This window comes from Cervus elaphus, chromosome 32, assembly GCF_910594005.1.
Source record: "Cervus elaphus chromosome 32, mCerEla1.1, whole genome shotgun sequence".
NCBI classification, from domain to species: Eukaryota; Metazoa; Chordata; class Mammalia; order Artiodactyla; family Cervidae; genus Cervus; species Cervus elaphus.
The window spans coordinates 30,470,447-30,491,241 of record NC_057846.1 but is presented as its reverse complement, the minus strand read 5'-3'; positions in this window follow the sequence as shown (position 1 = coordinate 30,491,241).

The window sequence follows — 20,795 nt, the reverse complement described above, 5'->3', positions numbered from 1 at the left end:
AAGCAAAAGAATACAAAATCATAAAACTGATAGTGGGCCAGAAATCATACGAGTCCGGCAGAGCTAAGCATGTTTTAGACTCTCAGCATATCAAGGTGCCACTGTGAAGAGTAGCAAATCAGAACTCAAGTGCTTAGTGAATGGGGTCAAGGACGATTCACATGCTCTGCTTTAAGTAAATAGTAGGAAGGAAACGATTTTCCGTCATCAAAACATCAGTAACCAGAAGAAAATCAACACGAAGCTTGTGAAAAATATTCCAGGAGTAAAAAGAAAGAAAAAAAGCTTTGGGGACATGATTCTCAAGATTCAGAAACATGGACACTTAGGGAAACAAAAATGATAAATAGCTAACAGATATCAGAAACAAAATCAACAGACAAACTACATTTGGAAACATCCCTAATATGGATATTAGAGGGCTAATAGCCATTATATTTAAATAATTCTTTTAAATTGCCAGAAATGTCATATATAATGCCGTAAATAAAGATATTACAAGGCAACTATCAGAAGAGCAAATCCTACCAACAAGGGCAACATTTGTTTTTGCAGATTCTCTTGTATGCAAACTCAGTGATTTTACCTCCCATGCATTTTCAGAAATACGTAAAGATTCAAAGAGGAAACAAGACTCTGATGATATCAACTACAGTAGGTTGACAATGTACATTTAGATTTGAAAAGAACAAATATTATTTGAATAGGACAGAAATGAGTATAATATTGAGGGAAGAAGAGATGAAGGACACATGTTTTATGTTACTTGGCATTCTGACTTTTAGAGTATGTGGCATAAAGTTCTTTCACTTGTAGATGAGATGATTTTGTCATTACTACTATACGTGTATTAAGGGCAGAGACTATCAAAGAGGCACTTCTATCAAAAATAAGCTAAACATACAACCAGTCAAATTCTTGCTTTGTTTGTTTGGAATTGTTGGCATCTGGCTGTCGAACTGGCCTTGCAGGGGTAACCTGGCCCAGGACTTCTAGTTTACTGCTATTTTCACTACCTCAATTCACCACTGTGCTTTTTCCAGGAACAAATTTCCTTTTGTCACATAGTTTGGAAATGAGGCAAAATAAACCCTTTGCTATGTCTAAAAAATGCAAAACAAAGTTAAAATTCTCCAACAAAATTATCTGCTGAACTTGACTGTTTGGAGATTAATAAAATTGTCTTTCTTTCATCTTTTTGAAAAAAAGAGTAGACATAACAAGGAAATATCAGTAATATATAAAAAGAAAAACTTGCACTCTATAGCTAGTTCAATACACATACACACATGCACACACAGAAGTGAACAGAATGGAAAACAACAATTTGTTATCAGATTTGATTAGTATAGTGAACTGATCTGGAGAACTGAGAGTAAATATTTTGTGTTATAATCAAGAAAGATAGAAAGACTCTTCAGGATTCGGGACAGGGAGTGGGGCTGAGAGGCACTATTCCTAGCTAAGCTATGGTTTGCATTTGCTATTTTATTTTTGGCTTTTAAGTAATTGACAATTAGTGAATTCCACTAGCTGTTTCCGTAGCCATCTATCTTGGATATAGCTATGAATTGTGGCTTTCTCCTCATTATCTAGAATATACAGTCTCCCTAACTTCTTACTTCAGGGGAACTCCATTTCTGAAATGTATCTTTTGCCAACTACTGCCAAATATTTCATTACAGAATTGATTTTATTTTCTCCTCCATGGACACATCCCATAGATACTACCCACCCAGCATGACACCTGTTAAACAGTTCTATAAATCATTCCCCTACTCAGTTGCTTTGCCACCATTCAAGAGAAACCTGGGGTAATTGATCCTGATGCAGTCTTTCCAGAAGATCTATTTTACCAACCAAAAGGGACTTTTCAACTGCCCCACTAAATTCTCCCAACAGTTTTCAAGTGATATATGGTAACTTACACCTTTCCAAGGGGAAACCATTTTTGACAGTTTTAACTTCAGAAGAAAAAAATCTGTGACAAAGTACCCCTTCTATACTTAAGTCCATCTCTGCAGCTCTTCAGCATCACTGATTTCTCTGTGAGCTGAGGAGGTTTTCATATCCCCTGGCCTAGTGTAAAACAATCACTGATGATCAACCCACACTTTCCTAGGCCACTGATTTCCCTTAGGTCTGCCTTTCTGAGCCCAGTCACAGGGCAGGCAGTTCATTTCGTGATTGTCTTAAAAATAATGTTAAGCACGTCAATTTTTTTTCCTTTAACTTGAAAGCTGAATTGGTACCACTGGCTTAGCACCCAAGCTTTGGATTTCTCGATAAGTTCTTATAGAGCTGACGGCCACATTTAAGATCTAAAATATAATCCAGATGCTCAGAAAGTAGTTGCTAAACTCTATCTTCATTACATCTGCTCTAAGATCTATGATCTTGTTGGAAGATCATAAATGCACTTGATATCTTAGAACCTCAGGAAGGCAATTCCTTATTATTTGACAAGTAGCACTATGACAAGGACAATTATTCATCCAGTTCTCTAATGTGTTCATTTTTATCTTGCTAATTGTGACATAAACCTAAAATTACTAAGCATTCTTATAAAAAAAGACTTCTCTCTCAGCATGCTACATGAGAAACAAATCAAAGTCAGGTCCTGTGGTTAAGAAAATAGTGTTAAAAGGTTTGTTAAGAATCTCTAATTGTCTCATTGGCATCATACCGGTCTTTTAAAACAACTGAAGTAAAATAAGAAAAATGAATCAGAAACTTGAGCATTATATTGTCCTAATAATAAATACATTTTTTAAAAAAGGAAAAGCCTTTCTTGGGGATCAATACCAAATAGAGTGTATAATTAACTTTACCTATAACTAAAAGTATATTTGGGTTTTGAACCCATTAATCTGAACTGCGTGACTTTAAGATTATAATACTGTTAGCATGTACTACTTTGAGGATAAAAACTTCTGGATCTTCACAATGGAAAACTTAGTACATCTGAAAATAAGAATCTTCTTAAATTAGATGATTTCTGCTGCTATAGTTCAACAAATGTTTGAATTATCCTCAGCTTTAAGAGGATTTTCCTCAGACAGTAGTTTGTATATAATTAGAGCCAAATAAATTCCTGTAATTTTTTGCTATATTTTACAAGTTGATAAAAGATATGCTGCTTTGAGTGTAGTGTGAGTTTTGCTTATACATTTAAGTTCTGTATTATCGATAATGTCGGATTTTTAAATAGTTAGCAAATGCTGTATATTTATGATTTAATCTCCAAAGAGAAGTTCTGTGAGTAGTGAGAAGATGACAAGGCTGAGTCAATTTCAGGCAAAGAGTCAAAGAGTAGGCATAAGAAATACTCTTACTGTAGCAAGAAATATTAAGTCCTCTGTATAAAAACGTTAGGAAAATATGCTTGATGAATATGTAATTCATAAATGGACAGATCCCCAGCTCCCTTGAATGCAAATGCTTTTAAAGCAAATAGAGCCCTTGAGCCTAATGTGGCACTGCCCGTTTCCATATGGCTACAGAATACTTTTCACAAATGCACTTTTATCATAGATTTGATGGCAAGGAATGCTTACTGTGAACTTCAATTAAGTGGAATTTATCCTCTCCCCCTGCCAATGAATTATATTCTTCTCATCAGTACATGGGGGCTTCCCTGGTGGCTCAGACGGTAAAGCATCTGCCTGCAATGCGGGAGACCCGGGTTCGATCCCTGGGTGGGGAAGATCCCCTGGAGAAGGCAATGGCAACCCACTCCAGTGCTCTTGCCTGGAAAATTCCATGGACTGAGGAGCCTGGTAGGCTACAGTCCTGTGCAGTCGCAAAGAGTCAGACACGACTGAACGACTTCATCTTCTTCATCAGTACATGTACATTACAAAATAGCTCTCAATTATATTTTGAATGTAATCAACATAAATTTGTGAATATTGCTTTATCTTTGTTATATAAGTACCTACATAATAGCCTCAATTTTGCCTCCTCAACCCTAAAATTAAAGTATTTACTTTCTAGTCCTTACAGAAATGGTATGCTTACTACTGTCTTAGATGATGAGAATCTATATGGAGATGGAAAAGTTTGAAAAGTGGTTAAAAACAGCAACTTTATATTTAAAATGGGCTTAACTGAGCCCAGGAACTGTCATTTATTAAATCTGTGGGTCTAGATAAGTCACTGCACTCACTAAACTTAATTCACCTATAAATCTGAGTTATTTTGATGTTTTAACTGGGTTAATAATAATGGTACCTATTCATTGGGTTGCTACAAAAATTAAACTACTAGTCTTGCAGAAAGATCTAAACGTGTGTTAAAGCAAAACAAATGCTCAGACTCTCAACTTGGTTTTATAGGGAAGTTCAGCTCCTCGCAACCCCCATGACTTCTGCAAACACATAAGCAAAAACATAACTGGAGAAGATGAATTTGCTCCCAAATACTTCAAGGGAAAGTTTGAAGAGTGTGCCTTCTCTGTTTAGAATTTTTGGTCTGTTTCCTTTTTTGGTTTTGTTTTGTCATTGCTAATTTAGGGCTTGGGTTGAACAGGCCATTATGATCAATAATATTCTGTGATTAAGTTGCAAGTTTGGGTAGCTGAGAACCTACCAAGCAGAGGTTTTTAGGAAGAGATCCTGCAGAGCTTTGAGACCTGTTTTCTAGCCTCTGTTTACCCCACACACCCAGGAAGTGCCAGATGGTTTGCTCAATAGAAGAGGTCCAAATTTTCAGTTTGATGCTTTTGAATTGTGATGTTGGAGAAGACTCTTGAGAGTCCCTTGGACTGCAAGGAGATCAAACTAGTCAATCCTAAAGGAAATCAATCCTGAATATTCATTGGAAGGATTGATGCTGAAGCTCTAATACTTTGGTCACCTGATACGAAGAGCTGGCTCATTAGAAAAGACCCTGAGGCTGGGAAAAGATTGAAGGCAGGAGGAGAAGGGAACAACAGAGGACGAGATGGTTGGATGGCATCACCAACTCAATGGACATGAGTTTGAGCAAACTCCAGGAGATGGTGAAGGACAGGGAAGCCTGGCATGCTGCAGTCCACGGGGCTGCAAAGAGCAACTGAACAATAACAAAAAGTTCTGGTTGTCCAGTTGGAGGACATCATAGCCCTTCCTAGGATCCACTAGCTTTCATGAGAAATGACTGAGAACCGCTCTTCCTTTCATGAAAAAGAAAGTTACCCTACACCAGGGACCCAGAGCTGACTTCCCAGCAGGACAGGCACAAAGCCAAGTGCTAAGAAACACCACCAACACAGCCATCTTTTTTCCAAAATGCTGACAGACATTTTATGCCCAAGGAGGACTGCTGCCCACCTTGCAGATCAGGAGGAGGAGATCCAGTGCTGACACCCTGTGGGGAAAGCATCCCTCCCAGCAGCTGTGGCTCCTGGAAATGGGTATCTTTCCTCGTTAAAAAGGCAAAAGCAAAGTTTTTTTTTTTCCCTCTTCCGCGTTGTCACATTGTGTATTCTGCAACCCTGAGGAAGGATTTCAAAGCAATGTACTCTTAGTCATGAAATGAGACTATAACATAAAAGACTAATACAGTGGAGTCTGTTGAATTCTAAACGCTTGAAACTTAGGCACTCTTAACCTCAGTAATAACGCCTCTTGGAGAGAGAGGCTTCCATTTGTAATTGAGTTACATTTCTCTATGGAAAATAAAATGAACCAACAGCATAGATTGCCCAAAATATCTCACATCGGCATTCTCTAACATCACAAGTACTGTATCTTCTTAATTGTAAAGAAGATTGAAGATGTGGCTGATAAGCTTTATGGAAGCTGTATTTTCCTTAGATGAATAACTTTCTTTTTATGAATATTCCGAAAGCAAATGAGAGATCTATTTGCATACCTCATTAATGATCCCTTTTTAGCAGGAGCATGTTCCTAATTTTATATATCCATAAACATGTCTTTCCGTCATCTGAGTGAAAAGTAATATATTTTCTGCCAGAATTTATACTTGGGTACTGGTGTCTGAAAAACATAAATTATGCTAAAGATTTTGGTATTTGAGAAGAATAAATTACAATAGTGAAATTACTTGCAGGGTGGTCATAGCTTATTGGACTCATGTCTTGTCTCCATCCTTATAGTTTCATCTGTGCAGTCACTATTGCCTTTCTTGCTTTGTTACTCATGATTTCTCATGTGAATATGGGAGAAATGTGAGTAAGAAACAATGCTTAGTTTTCAGACACTTGATAAAATCTTATTTTCTTTATAAATATAACAATTTCCATTCATGAATAAGGGTTTCACTTATAACTGTGTTTGTCTTATGTCTATTTTTCTTTATGACATAGCATGTCACAATTGAGCAAAACCAACATAAGGTAATTTGAGCAACTGTCTTCACCCACAAACTCCTAATTAGAACACTAAGTATTAGTAAATTTACACAAAATGTGATTCTTTATTTTCAAAATAAGACAAATATGAATTGCATGAAGAGAATAGATTTGACTTCATTTTTTCCCCATACATTCAGTCAAAGGTTACTTACTGAATGGCCACTATGTATTAGGAACTCTACAAGGCAATAAAGATTCGGAAACAAGGCAGCTCACTCCTTATTAATTAAAATAAGCTAAATTCAATAACAGTAGGAATGATAATGTGTTATTACAGAAGTATACATATTGGAGTATGGGCGTACAAAAGAGGACCATGGATGTCATGATCAAGGAAGGCTTCTTAAAAGAGGAGTTTTATGAATTGAGCTTCCAAAAATAAGTAATGGTTAGCCAGAAGAGAAGAGGGGTGTTGCTTCCTGAGGGACATGGGTGGAAATCCACATGACAGGACTGTTTTTTTGGACTTCATATATTGATTAGCAAGAGATAAGTTTGAAGTCGTAGGTTTGGAATTGGAGGGTTTGTATTTATCTTGGAATTCAGGAGAATTTTGAAAAAGTTAAAACAAGGTAAAGGCTACAGTGAGATTTTGATTTCACATCCTTGGTATTCTTTTATTCATTCTGAATGTTTATAGAATTTAACATGTACAAGTTCCCCCATCTCTGTTCTTTAAAATAAAGACAATTAGACACAGGAACTTAGCCAATTGATCCCTATTTCAGGTGGTTAAACAGCACCAGAAGCCAGAATTGTTCATTTTCTTAAATAAGTATTAAGAGCAATTGAACATGAGGACCTTTTCCCAGACTATCTTTTGCTTTCCAAGATAATAGTGAATAGTTCAATAATGTACTTAAATAACCTAACACAGTTACAAACTGCTCAGGTCCAAATTGAAATGATTTTAGATACAGGGTTAAACATGCAGTCTATGCTAAAAAAAAAAAACCCACACACACACACACAAAACACTATATGTCAGCTGCTCAGAAAGAGCCTGTCAACTCATTACAGGTGATCAATCGGATGATATGTCTCTTCCAAGTGGCAGCTCCTCCTGTCTGGAGTGCAGAAAATCACCATAAAAATGCCCTGCTGACTAGCTATCTCATTTGACCATGGTATTAGGAGACAGTTCTGAATTTTTTTAATGCATATGTGACTTCTAGATGTTGCCCGGTAGCTACATCATTTTAATCATTATAAATACAACAGGCATTTTCTATTAGAGAAATATAGCATCACTGAAGGGGTGGATACTGTATCAATTCAATTCATTCTAATATAAAAACATACTTAGGTCCCTATTTATTAATTATCTGTGAAGTAGAATATTAATCTGATTCCAAAACACTCTGCTCAAACTTAGCCCAAGTAGAATGTAGAATGTATTGCATTACACTGAAGAGCAGTCAGGACAAAAAAAAAAAAAAAATCACAATACTAGACCACTGGGAGGCATTTAGGGGGATAAATACAAACAATATAAATTAGGCTCTGGGTCTTAACTGGAGAAATTTAGTGACATTTAAGTGAAGAGGAGAAAGACTCCTTTTCATTTGCTCATCCTTTCAAGGTCACCCACCTCCCATCCCTCCCTGACCCCTCCTTTCTTATTTTTTTCTTTCAGTGTCAGACTTCTTTTGCAAACTTAAAAAAATAAAAGTGTTAGTCATTCAGTCATGTCCAACTCTTTGTGACCACACAAACTGTGAGCTTGCCAAGTTCCTCTGTCTATGGGATTCTCTAGGCAAGAATACTGAAGTGGGTTGCCATTCCCTTCTCCAGGGGATCTTCCCAACCCAGAGATCGAACCTGGGTCTCTTGCATTGGAGGCAGATTCTTTACAGTCTGAGCCACCAGGGAAGCCCCAAACTGAAGTATTGATATTATTGATAGCACTCAAGCCCCAGCCCTTCCACTGTTTCTCTTTCTCTCCCACTCCTCACCTTACATCCCTTATAACCCTTTGTATAGTCAGATATTTTCTTTTTGGTCTATTTGATGAACATTAAATGGTATATTATTATTGCCATACATCTTACCTTCAGTACACTTGTGAAAATAAGACTCTGCCATGTATATGCCCAAACTTTGGCTTGTCTTTCTCTTTTTTTGGGGAATTTTCACCCCAAACAGAAGTTTTACATTTTAACATGGATTAACCTATCAGATATTTTATTTATGATTTATTCTTATCATATAGACTATCTGCCATAATAACTTGTTTCCTGGAGAAAGTAACAATTCTGGGGATCTGACTAGGAGTGGTATCTACCTAGAAGTTGCCTTGCTATTATAGACCCCAGTTTCAATACCAGCCTCTCATTCCAACTGTATTGAGCTCATTGAGCTCTATAGTGAAGACAATACACACATACTTTTGGTTCAAGACAATTCCAACAATAGTGATGAAATATCTAGCTAGATGCTTGTGGAAAAGGAAAACATACAAGAACAAAGATAAATAACAGATAAGTCAAATTTCCAACATAAAATTTCAACCATGGATTAAATACTATAAAACTCTTAGAGGAAAACATCGGCAGAACACTCTGACATAAATCACAGCAAGATCCTCTATGACCCATCTCCCAAAGTAATATAAATAAAAACAAAAATAAACAGGTGGGAACTAATTAAACTTAAAAGTTTTTGCATAGCAAAGGAAACTATAAACAAAGTGAAAAGACAACCTTCAGAATGGCAGAAAAAAATAGCAAATGAAACAAGTGAAAAATGATTACTCTCCAAGATATACAAACAGCTCATACAAGTCAACACCAGAAAAACAACAACCCAATCAAAATGTGGGGAAAAGACCTAAACAGACATTTCTCCAAAGAAGATATATAGATGGCTAACAAACACAAGAAAAGATGCTCAACATCTCTCGTTATTAGAGAAATGCAAATCAAAACTGCACTGAGGTATCACCTTATAGCTGTCAGAATGGCCCTCATCAAAGTCTACAAACAATAAATGCTGGAGAGGGTGTGGAGAAAAGGGAACCCTCTTGCACTGTTGATGGGAATGTAAATTATTACAGCCACTATGGAAGACAGTATGGAGATTTGTTTAAAAGAAAACTATGAATAAAACCACCATATGACCCACCAATCCCACTCCTAGACATATGCCCTGAGGAAACCAAAACTTAAAAAAACACACGTACCCCAATGTTCATTGTAGCACTATTTAGAATAGCTAGAACATGGAAGCAACCTAGATGTCCATCAACAAATGAATGGATAAAGAAACTGTGGTACATATATACAATGGACTATTACTCAGCTATAAAAAGGAATGCATTTGAGTCATTTCTAATGAGGTGGATGAACCTAGAGACTATTTACAGAGTGAAGTAAGTCAGAAAGAAAAACAAATAATTGTATACTAGGGATCTTCCCAACCCAAGTCTCTGCATTGTGGGCAGATTCTTTACCACTGGAGCCACAAGGGAAGCCCAAGAAAACTGGAGTGGGTAGCCTATCCCTTCTCCAGGTGATCTTTCCAAATCAGGGATTGAACCGCGGTCTTCTGCACTGCAGACGGATTCTTTACTAGCTGATCTACTAGGGAAGCCTTCTGAACAATGGAGACACAGACATAGAGAACAGACTTATGGACACGGTATGGGGGAGGAAGAAGAGGCTGAGATGTATGAGAGAGCAACATGGAAACTTACATCCCCGCATGTGAAACAGATAACCAATGGGAATGTGCTATATGACTCAGGGAACTCAAACTAGAGCTCTGCAACAACCTAGAGGAGTGGGATAGGAAGGGAGGTGGGAGGGAGTTTCAGGAGGGAGGGGACACAGGTAAACCTATGGCTGATTAATGATGATGTCTGGCAGAAACCAACACAATTCTGTAAAGCAATTATCCTTCAATCAAAAAATAAATTTCAAATTAAAAAATTTTTTTTCAACCATGAAGATGATGGAAAAAATAAAGGTGAATATTTTCATAATCTTTGGGGTTCAGAAATATTCAAATTTTATAGGCAACTTGGAGACCATAAATTAATGTTTAAATTTGAGTTCATAAATGAAAACTTTCATATGACAGGATGATAAAAAGAAAGAAAGAATAAAACTAAGGAAAAAGATGACAAATTTTTCTGAGACAAACATGCCATACAAAGGCATTAGTATTTTCACTATATAAAATTACTTACAAACTGAAAGAAAATGATTATATAGCAACAGTAATATTAGCAATGTGCACAAACAAGCTAGTAGTAAAGAAAAAATATGAGTGCTTGATATTTCATTAACTAGTAGTGAAACAGAGCAGGATCCTGTGGTTCTTCCCCACCATGTCTCCTGCCTATCTTTTGTCTGTAAAAAAAACTTCAGTCAAAGAATAAGTTTAATCAGAGAAGTGAGAAAATGAAGAAGCAAAAGAAAGCAGGCAAACAGGACAAGATAATAGTCATTAAAAAATAGCCAAGGGCCTTTAGTCCCTCCTCAAGGTCTATAGAGAATATTCTGAGCCATGTCCTTCGAGCTGTCTTCTAGGTCCTGAAACCCCCATCAGGAGGCAGAGGTTAACTGCAGGATGACCAGACGGTAGCCATGACACAAGCTGACACAATTCCCAGAGCCAGCCTCAAAGAAATGGGAACAAACCAGCCCTGGAACCAAAGACTAACCGTACCCAAAACAACTAGGATGGCACTGACCAGACTACCGCATGACCAATTTCAAGGTGACTGTCAGAGCTGACGACGCTTCTTCTACATGGAGCCGCCTCCCTCTGCTTACACACTCCTGAAACCGTTTAAAAGCTCTTGCCCACTGATTGCCAAAGAGGGAGTTGGCCTTTGGGCATAAATCTGCCCACCTGCCCAGTTGCCAGCATCTGAAATAAAGCACCCTTTCCTTTCCACCAAGCTTGTTGGTTTATTGACTTTCAAGCTTCGAGTAACCCAACCCCACTTTTGATAACAGTAGTCTTACAGAAATTTCAAATAAAAACCGAGGCGCTAATGTTTTTCTTACCAGATTGGAAAAGAGGATTAACAAGATTAATTACATAAAGTATGACAATAAAGTGATTTTATAAAGCTCTTAATACAATTTATATTTTTTAGTGAATATTCAATTAACAGTGATTGTCTATTGAGCATGCTGGTTGAGGATATGGAGAAAATAGTACTGTATTTACATCCAATGCTATTGTATGTATGTATGTAGGTGTAAATTGGTATAATTTATGTTTCAAAAACATACTCTGGTGGCAATATAGAATGGATTGTTAGAATTATACACAAGGTTGAGTGAATTAAGGACTTTCCTCAAACTAGTGTGTATGCTAGCCCCAGACTGGAAAGGACGCAAATGATTAACTATTGGTGCTGCTGTTCAGTCGCTAAGTCGTGTTTGACTCTTTGCAATCCCAGGGACTGTAGCCTGCCAGGCTCCTCTTTCCTCCATTCTCTCCCAAAGTTTGCTCAGTTATGATTAGAGAAGCAGTTAATTATTGTATATCCCTGCAATGGTGGGCTACAATCTATTACAAATGACACTGTATATCAAAGATCTCCTTGATAGATTTTTTTAGGTGGGAAATACTATTTACAAAAGAGGACAGGATGTAAAATGTCATTTATAATATAACTTACTATACCTAAGTAATATTTTAAACATTAAAATTAATATTTTCTGGTGTATAAAACTGATACAATATACTTAATATTAAATCTATAATATATAAATGCAAGTAAAATTATACACATACATACAGAATCTTCTTCATTGAACTGTCTTTATATAGGAAGATGCAAAAAGAAAACTGTTTTTCTCAGGTCACTGCTTCACTCACGTTCCAACAGATTCAGTGACTTTGGATGGTATTTTTGACAGATCTCATATGTATCAGTCTGGGTCACATTAGGAAACAGATGGCACACTCAACATTGAAATAAAAGGAAGTACACAAGGTGCTATTATAGAGAAAATGTTAAGAGTAAGGAGACCAGGAAGAGATAGTGAAGCTCTCATACCAACGGACACCAATAGCAGCTGTATGCCTTCAGAGGTGAGGCTAGGGAGCAATTACTCGAAGCAGGAAACGGTAGACATGGACTTCTGCAGGAGCTGTTCACATCGGTAAGAAACAGACACTACCAGCCCAGTAAAGAAGCTTCCCTGGTCGCTCAGTGGTAAAGAACCCACCTGCCAGTGCAGGAGATGGTTCAATCCCTGGGTTGGGAAGATCCCTCGGAGAAGGAAATGGCAACCCACTCCAGTGTCCTTGCCTGGGAAATCCCATAGACAGAGGAGACTGGCAGGCTACATAAAGTTCATGGGGTCACAAACTTAGCACGACTTAGCACAAACTTGGGCACGACTTAGCGACTAAACAACAAAGAGGGTGTAAGTGAAAGGAATACTTTAGATTCCCTTTCCTCCCTCTCTCTGATGTCTTTCTAGTGTCTTAACTGGATGGACACAGAAGCCAAAGGACATGGGGGCCAGGGAAATGCAGGGATCAGTCTTCTGGGCAAGAAGCTGGGCAGGAAAGAGCAGGAACCAATGAGGAGGCGCAAACCAGCACAATATAGTTTGCAGGCAAAACTTTTTAGGCAATAAAATAGTCTCCCTTTCAAGTCTAGACCAGTCTATACAAAAACGTGAGCTTCTATTCGATTTAAAGCTCATCCCTCTCTACCCACGGGGGCCAACAGTGGCCTCTGCATCGTGCAGCCTCTTCCCAGCTCCTTCCCTAGCCACCGTGTTGCCTCTCACTTTTCCAGTGATGGGCAGGTCCTAGGAGATAGCAATGGAAGTAACGATGACACAGATCTCTTTTCTCATGTTGTTTCTTGCCCCTCCTTGGCTAATACATGTTCACTGTCCCAGCAAGAATCCAAAAGAATCATTCACTTATGGCCAATTTGTGGGATGGTTGGGCACCTTCATATCATGAACCTTTTACATGGACCATGCACTCTTCTGCTGCTGTTCTGAGATGCCCTTCAGCTTCTGTCCTTTGATGATATCTGAATATTTGTGGCTTTCTATATAGGTCACTTGTCTGAGTATCTTTTCCTCTATTGTACAACTATAAATTACAGAAAACTGATAGTAATGCAAATAATTTATGTCCATAGAAATGCAAATTGTGTTTACTGGAATGCAACTGACCATTGTCCTGTGGAGTTGCCAATTTTGTATCTATTAAGCAAGTTAATTTTAACATTCCCAATGGGCTTATATATTTGTCCTTGCTTTAGATTTGTTTTTAAACTAGTTGTGAACACTAAATGATTCCCTCATTAGGAAATAAGCTCAAATCTTTGGTATGTATTTATTTTATATGAGAGTCCTGGTTTCATTTCTTTCTTTCAATATTCTTTAATGATGTGATGTATTCTTCAAGCATCTACTTCCTCTAGCAGGAAGCTCTTTGTGGTAAGGTCCTTTCCAGATGACTGACTGAGCCACATCTGACAACCTCCTTTTGGCCCACGGCAATTCATATACCCTTGACTCACCAAAGGCTGGTGGCAGCAGGCTAGCACTCTTTCTCTTTTCATTCTGCTGTTCAGAATACCTCCAGAGAGCATGGGCCAGGGAGGGGGATTTACTCTCATCCTTTTCTTGAAGTCACACAACATTTCCTAAACTTTATTTATCCGAGTTCTTTATCTTGTGCCCTACTGGCTTGACTTAAGTGTTTTAGAAAATGATGCTTTTCACTTCTCTCATGGAGAGGAAAACAGAAAACATGGGAGTACTGTTTATATCTTAGGAATCCCTAATACTCACATACTCACCCCACCTGGATCCCAGGCCCCAAGTGTTGAGTATTCTCATTGATTGGTTTTCAGAAATATCATTGCAGTAGAATTCTCTGGAAAGCAGGCTTTTATAGAAAAGACTAACATATGAGTTTATAGGGATTGATTTCGACATGTGTAACGGGGTGAAGGAAATGGGATTTGGGGCAGAGAGAGGTTTTCCTGTGATCTCTGAAGCTGGGAAGGCCATATAGAGTTGCCTCAATTTGGGGTAAGAGGGCTGGTCCTTTTAAACCCATCCCCAGTTAGTAGTTGGACATGGGTCACCTCTGGGAAGGAGCAAGTGACAGCTTCGTTTAGCTGAGTATAAGTTGTGGAAAGTCACTAAGGCTACCCAAAATTGTAACTGGAGGAATGAATGTTTTGGTCCTGGAGTAGGGGATCTGGTCTTTGAGGAGGGGCTTTATCTTCTAATTAATCCTTTGCCAATATGCTTAACATCTATTAATGTGTTACAATTAATTAATGTTACTTGTTTGCCTATATTTTCAGCATCATTGGGATTTCACCCTAAATATATAATAGGAACTATCTCATTCAACATATAGTTATGAGTAGTATGCATGTGTATGTGAGTATGTGCATACCATTTCAATGCATATAGAGATATTTGAAAAGACTGTTGTTGACATATTACCTGTGTATTTTCAATTGGTGGGATTTTAGGAGTTTTTTTGTCTATGTGTTTTTAAAACATTATTGAATTTTCTAAATTTAATTTTCAGGAAATAAAGGCTAAGAATTAAAAAAACAAGCAAGCAGATAGAAAACAAATAAATAAACCCAATTTTTTTGGAGTGGCCAAGATGATGTAGTAGAGGAACCCTGAGTTTGCCTCCTCTCAAGAGCACACCAAAATCACACCTATCCACAGAAAACCGTAAAACAAAACAAAAAACTCTGGAACCTACCAGAAAAGATCTCCAACCACTAAAGAAAAGAACCACAAGGAGACGCAGAGAGGGGAGGTCAACACGCAGTACACTTAAATCCCATACCAAGGGGTGGGCGACCCACAAACTGGGGGTTAATTACACCTTCCAGAAGTTCTCCCACAGGAGTGAGAATTCCGAACCCCTACATCTGGCTCCCCAGCCCAGGGGTCCGGCACTAGGAAGACAAGGCCTCAGAACATTTGGCTTTGAGGCCTAGCAGGTCTTTACTGCAGGAGCCCCCTAGGACTGAGTAAAACAGTGGCTTCACTCTTCAAGGACACACACAAAATCTCATGCAAAGGCATTCATTTGAAAAGCCCTTGGGCCAGACCTACCTGCTGGTCTCAGAGAGTCTCCTGGAGAGGTGGCTGGGGGTGGTGGTCGCCTGCAGCTCAGGAACACAGACTCTGGCGTGGCCACAGCCGGGAGTGCCTGCTGGCGAGAAAGCCGAGGAAGCTGGGCCTGGCGCATGCGTCAGGAGCCTCCATCCAGCTGCACCCGGGACTCCTCAAGCCAAACAACCCCATCAGCAACCAGGCTAATAAGAGACTAGAGGGCCCACAGCTGTGCCCAGACAGGCTCCTGAACTGCACCTCAACCCACTGGAGGGCCAGAACCTAGCTCCACCCACCAGTGAGCAGGCCCCGGCCCTCCCACCCACAGGAAGACAGACACCAGAGACAAGGAAGTTATGATCCTCGGTGCAGGCCAGGCTCCTGCCTGGGACCAGCTGACCCTAGCAGAGCCCACTAGCCGGCCAGCACTACCTTTCTGACACCCTGGACCCCATACTCAACTGTGTTAAGACTTGGCCTTCCCTTCAACAATCTGAAGCAAACTCTGGAATCCCTGGCCCTGCAGCCAGGCTCCAGGAACCAGCTCTGCCTGCCAGTAGTCCGGCCCTAACCCCAGGATCTGGCTTCATGTGCCAGTGGGTAGGCAACTGCCCGTCTTCAGGACCCTGACTCCACCCACCACGGAGCCAGCACTCATCCCGGGGGCCCCTAGGATTCCACCACCAGCCTCCTAGGGACCAGACCTCACTCAACAGCAGCCAGCAGCATCCTCACAGGCAGGGCCTGGTAATCAGCCAGAGTAGCGGCCAACCAGGCCTATCCCGCCACCCACACAGTCAGCCTGCCACAACAGAAGGACCCACGCAGCCCTCTTGGGGGAACCCCTAGAGCATACAGCTTGGGTGAGGAGAGGCAGTGCACCGCCAGGAGGCGCAGGACACAGAGGATGCCTCCTACAGACAGCCACTACTCCAAGGTCAAGAAAGCATAACTAACCTACCACGTACACAAAAATACAAACAGTGATTTAGACGAACAGAGTCTACTTCAGGCCATAATGGAATTACTAAAGGATACTCAATACTCAGTTTATTCACTCAGCTTCAGAGTGAAGACTTGACTACCACTGCTTCCAGAAAAGGCACAAGAAAATTGCATTGCTGAAATTGGGCACAAGATGTCATGACTTCTGGAAGAGAATGTGCGCCTTTGGTAATGCATTGGCCCGAAAATGGATGCTACATGGAAGCAAACTTGCAAAGCAATTTGCATGGGTGTGTTTGACCCATGATATCTATGTCACATGCTCACACTCTAGTTTTTACATCTCCACTGTCCATAAGCAGGATTTATAAGGTACACAAGTCCCCCAGACAGAGAGTATTTAAAAGGTGCTTAGTAGCCAGAAAATGTAATGAATGATCATTACCATATATATTCTCATATAATTAAGAAAATAAGTAATAATCTTTAATTAGAAAAGATAAAAGTTATTAATGGTCATTTCTAGACTTCTAACCTCCTTCTCACAAACCTGTTGTTTGTGTTTCCAAAATGGTTTTCTATACAACCTTGAAATATGATGGGATTCCCTCATAGCTCAGTTGGTAAAGAATCTGCCTGCATTGCAGGAGACCCCAGGGATAGGCTACCCACTCCAGTATTCCTGAGCTTCCCTTGGGGCTCAGCTGGTAAAGAATCCGCCTGCAATGCAGGAGATCTGGGTGCCATCCCCGGGTTGGGAAGATCCCCTGGAGAAGGGAAAGGCTACACACTCCAGTATTCTGGCCTAAACAGTTCCATGGACTCTATAGTCCATGGGGTCGCAAAGGGGTGGACAGGACTGAACGACTTTCACTTTCTTTCTTTCTTTGAAATATGATTAACTAGTAAAACCAGCTTGTGTTTACAGTTCTGCTTCTTGATCCAAGTTTCATTTTTCCTTATTTGTTAAATGGGAGCAATAATATCCATTTTGAAGTGTTGTTTGTATTCTGAAAAATGGTTATGGAACGGCTGACTCATAGTAATCACGATAAGAAGTAATTGAGTACATTAACATTACTTTGTCATTATTGTCACCGCTCCATTCACAAGAGTAGGGCAGGCATGACGAATTTTCAGGTTACTTCTCTCTCCTAAGAGTGTTGGTAATTCTGCCACCTGTTTAATGCAGAGTGTTGACTTTTTTCCTATTTTTAACTAAATAGGCTTTCTCATCCTTCAGACCCTGTGCACATATAGAATATACTTCTGTTCTCATGAGGCACTTTGTTCTTCAGCTTCTTAAGAACTCTGTCAAATGTACCCATTTTCCCATCACTGGTTATTCTGTTTCCTGTTCATGTAGTTATCCTTGCAATAACTGCCTGCATTCTTTTCCCTGAACAATATCTGTAAATCAAACTAAGTTACAATTAAAGATTCTATGATTTATGGATAGTTTTTTTAAAAGATAGGAGGCTACTTCTGTGTATCTTTGACTCTAGCAAAAATGGTATCAGATACAGTCTTTGGTTTTGTCCTATTAAAATATTTCCTGTAGTAAGAGGAAAATAATCTGACCCTAACTCTGTTGAAGGACATTGATATCTCTAGCTTTAGATCAGCCCATAATATATTTCTGTCTTGGTACTATTTGTACTTGGTACTATTTTTAACTCTTTCTCATATGTATTGCTCTATTTCCCTGCCAATATATATGCTAATACCTTCACATATATTGAGTATGTTTCTTAGCTCTTTCCTATATTATTGTATTGACATTTCCTCTTTTTTAAATGTAATTTGAGGTAGTACATATTTATAACAACTTATGATTCCTAAAGGAAGGAATGAGAAAATTACTTAATGTGTATTTGAGATTGCAGGGCTTTTCAGAGTCTGGAAAGTACTTTTTCTTTCTGCATCTTTTGCTAGAAATAGTACTTCTTGGATGTCATCATAATAATGTAAATGAACTGTTTTTTAAACTATTGGGGAGTTTTAAAAAAATAAAACTGTTATTGGTATCCTTTTGCAAGGACATCAGGTATTCCAACTTATTCACTTGCTCTCAGTTGCTCAGTCATGTCCAACTCTTTGCAGCCCCCTGGACTGTAGCCCACCAGGCTCCTCTGTCCATGGGACATACCAGGCAAGAATACTGGAGAGGGTGCACTCCCTCCTCCTGGGGATCTTCCTGACCTGGGGATCAAACCTGTGTCTCCTGCATTGGCAGGTGAAATTTTTGTTTTTTTTTTTTTAAACCACTGAGCCACCTGGGAAGCCCAAATTAATAGGTATAGTCTAGAGGTAACAAGATTATATTATTAATGCTTATAAACAATGTAAAAAGAAGACAGAGATTTGAATCAGTGAATAAGAGATTATCTGACTAATGGACTACGTTCACTGCAAGGAGATCAAACCAGTCAATCCTAAAGGAAATCAGTCCTGAATATTCATTGGAAAGACTGATGCTGAAGCTGAAGCTCTAATACTTTGGCCACCTGATGCAGAGAACTGACTCATTGGAAAAGACCCTGATGCTTGGAAAGACTGAAGGCAGGAGAAGGGGACAACAGAGGATGAGATGGTTGGATGGCATCACTGACTTGATGGACATGAGTTTGAGCAAGCTCCAGGAGTTGGTGATGGACAGGGAAGCCTGGTGTGCTGCAGTCCACGGGGTTACAAAGAGTTGGGCACGACTGAGTGACTGAACTGAACCTCTTCACAAGAGAATATTTTTATCAAACACTATATATTTTTATTCTCATAAATCTTTATCAAAATCATTTTAAGATCTAAATTTTAAAAATAAATAAAGTAAAAGCTGCTCTGGGAACAAATAATTTTTAAATATACTGTGTAAAGAGAGTATTACAGAATAACTGGGGAATTATATAGCTTTGCAAGCTCTATATGTCATTACTAAATATAAAAATGTCACACTTCTCCAAATTCACAAAATATTGGCTTTAGCCAAGATGCAATCTAAATTCTGGTTAAAACAGGAAATGATGATCCAGGCCTAAGACAAGTTTTGTGAAATATATAATTTTATATGCTTGCCATCAATAGGCAGGTGTTGAAGATTTTGTGACTATCAAAAAAGGAAGACAGAGGAGAGGATCAGAATTCAAACGGGCAGAGTAAATACAACACATGGAATATTCTTACAGTAAATTAGGATTTTTTAATTTAAAAAGTATTAAGTTACCTGCATGTGCTGTGGACATGTGGCTGGAGAGCATTTCTTTGCACAATAATGTGGTGACTTAAGTAAGTGAAATCTCAATTAACAGCAAGGTTCACTGCTAAAAAACCTAGAGCAGCTTTTCCCAAGATACGTTTTAGTGTGATGTTTTCTGTAAAAACAGATTTCTGTTGTTAAATAACTGAGAGGCACTGCAAAATGTATCTCCATCTTGAGGTTATGAAATATCGATATTTAAATACACATATTAAAGGCTTTAACAAGAGCTATGTTTGAATTGTCCACTCTTCCCAGGGATTTCTCTTGTTGGCACTGTGCATTTGGTTTCCTTTGTTTTTTGTCCATATGCCTTTTTTTTCACATTCTTGTTTATATTTTGTGGAACTAGAATTCAATGAAACACGTTCAGAAACACTGATTCAATGTAATATGTGTAGGTCCACACAAAGAGGCTTATCCTGCATTGCAGGTGGATTCTTTACCAACTGAGCCATAGCCAGCTCCACTTAACGGTAAATATTGCCTTCTTTCATAGGCTATGGTTTAAAAAAAAAAATTTTTTTTTTTGAAGAAAGTGCAAATATGCAGAACATTCTTACTTATGAAAAATAAAACGCATATTATCAAAAATGAAATAAAGGCTCAGCCTCTATTTTGAGTGACTATTTCAATCTGGTATTCACCTAGGTAGATGTTTTAATGCTTTATCATTTATTTGTTTACTGCTATTTTTGCAGGGAGTTTTTTCTTCTTAAAATAAATGATGTTATTACAATGGCAAAAGCCTTACATGTAATATGAGAGACAAAGTTAACACCTCTAACTATAGGTTTTACTAAATGTTTTATTTTTTTATTTTTATTTTTTTTAATTTTTTTATTAGTTGGAGGCTAATTACTTCACAACATTTCAGTGGGTTTTGTCATACATTGATATGAATCAGCCATAGATTTACACTTATTCCCCATCCCGATCCCCCCTCCCATCTCCCTCTCCACCCGATTCCTCTGGGTCTTCCCAGTGCACCAGGCCGGAGCACTTGTCTCATGCATCCCACCTGGGCTGGTGATCTGTTTCACCATAGATAGTATACATGCTGTTCTTTTGAAACATCCCACCCTCACCTTCTCCCACAGAGTTCAAAAGTCTGTTCTGTATTTCTGTGTCTCTTTTTCTGTTTTGCATA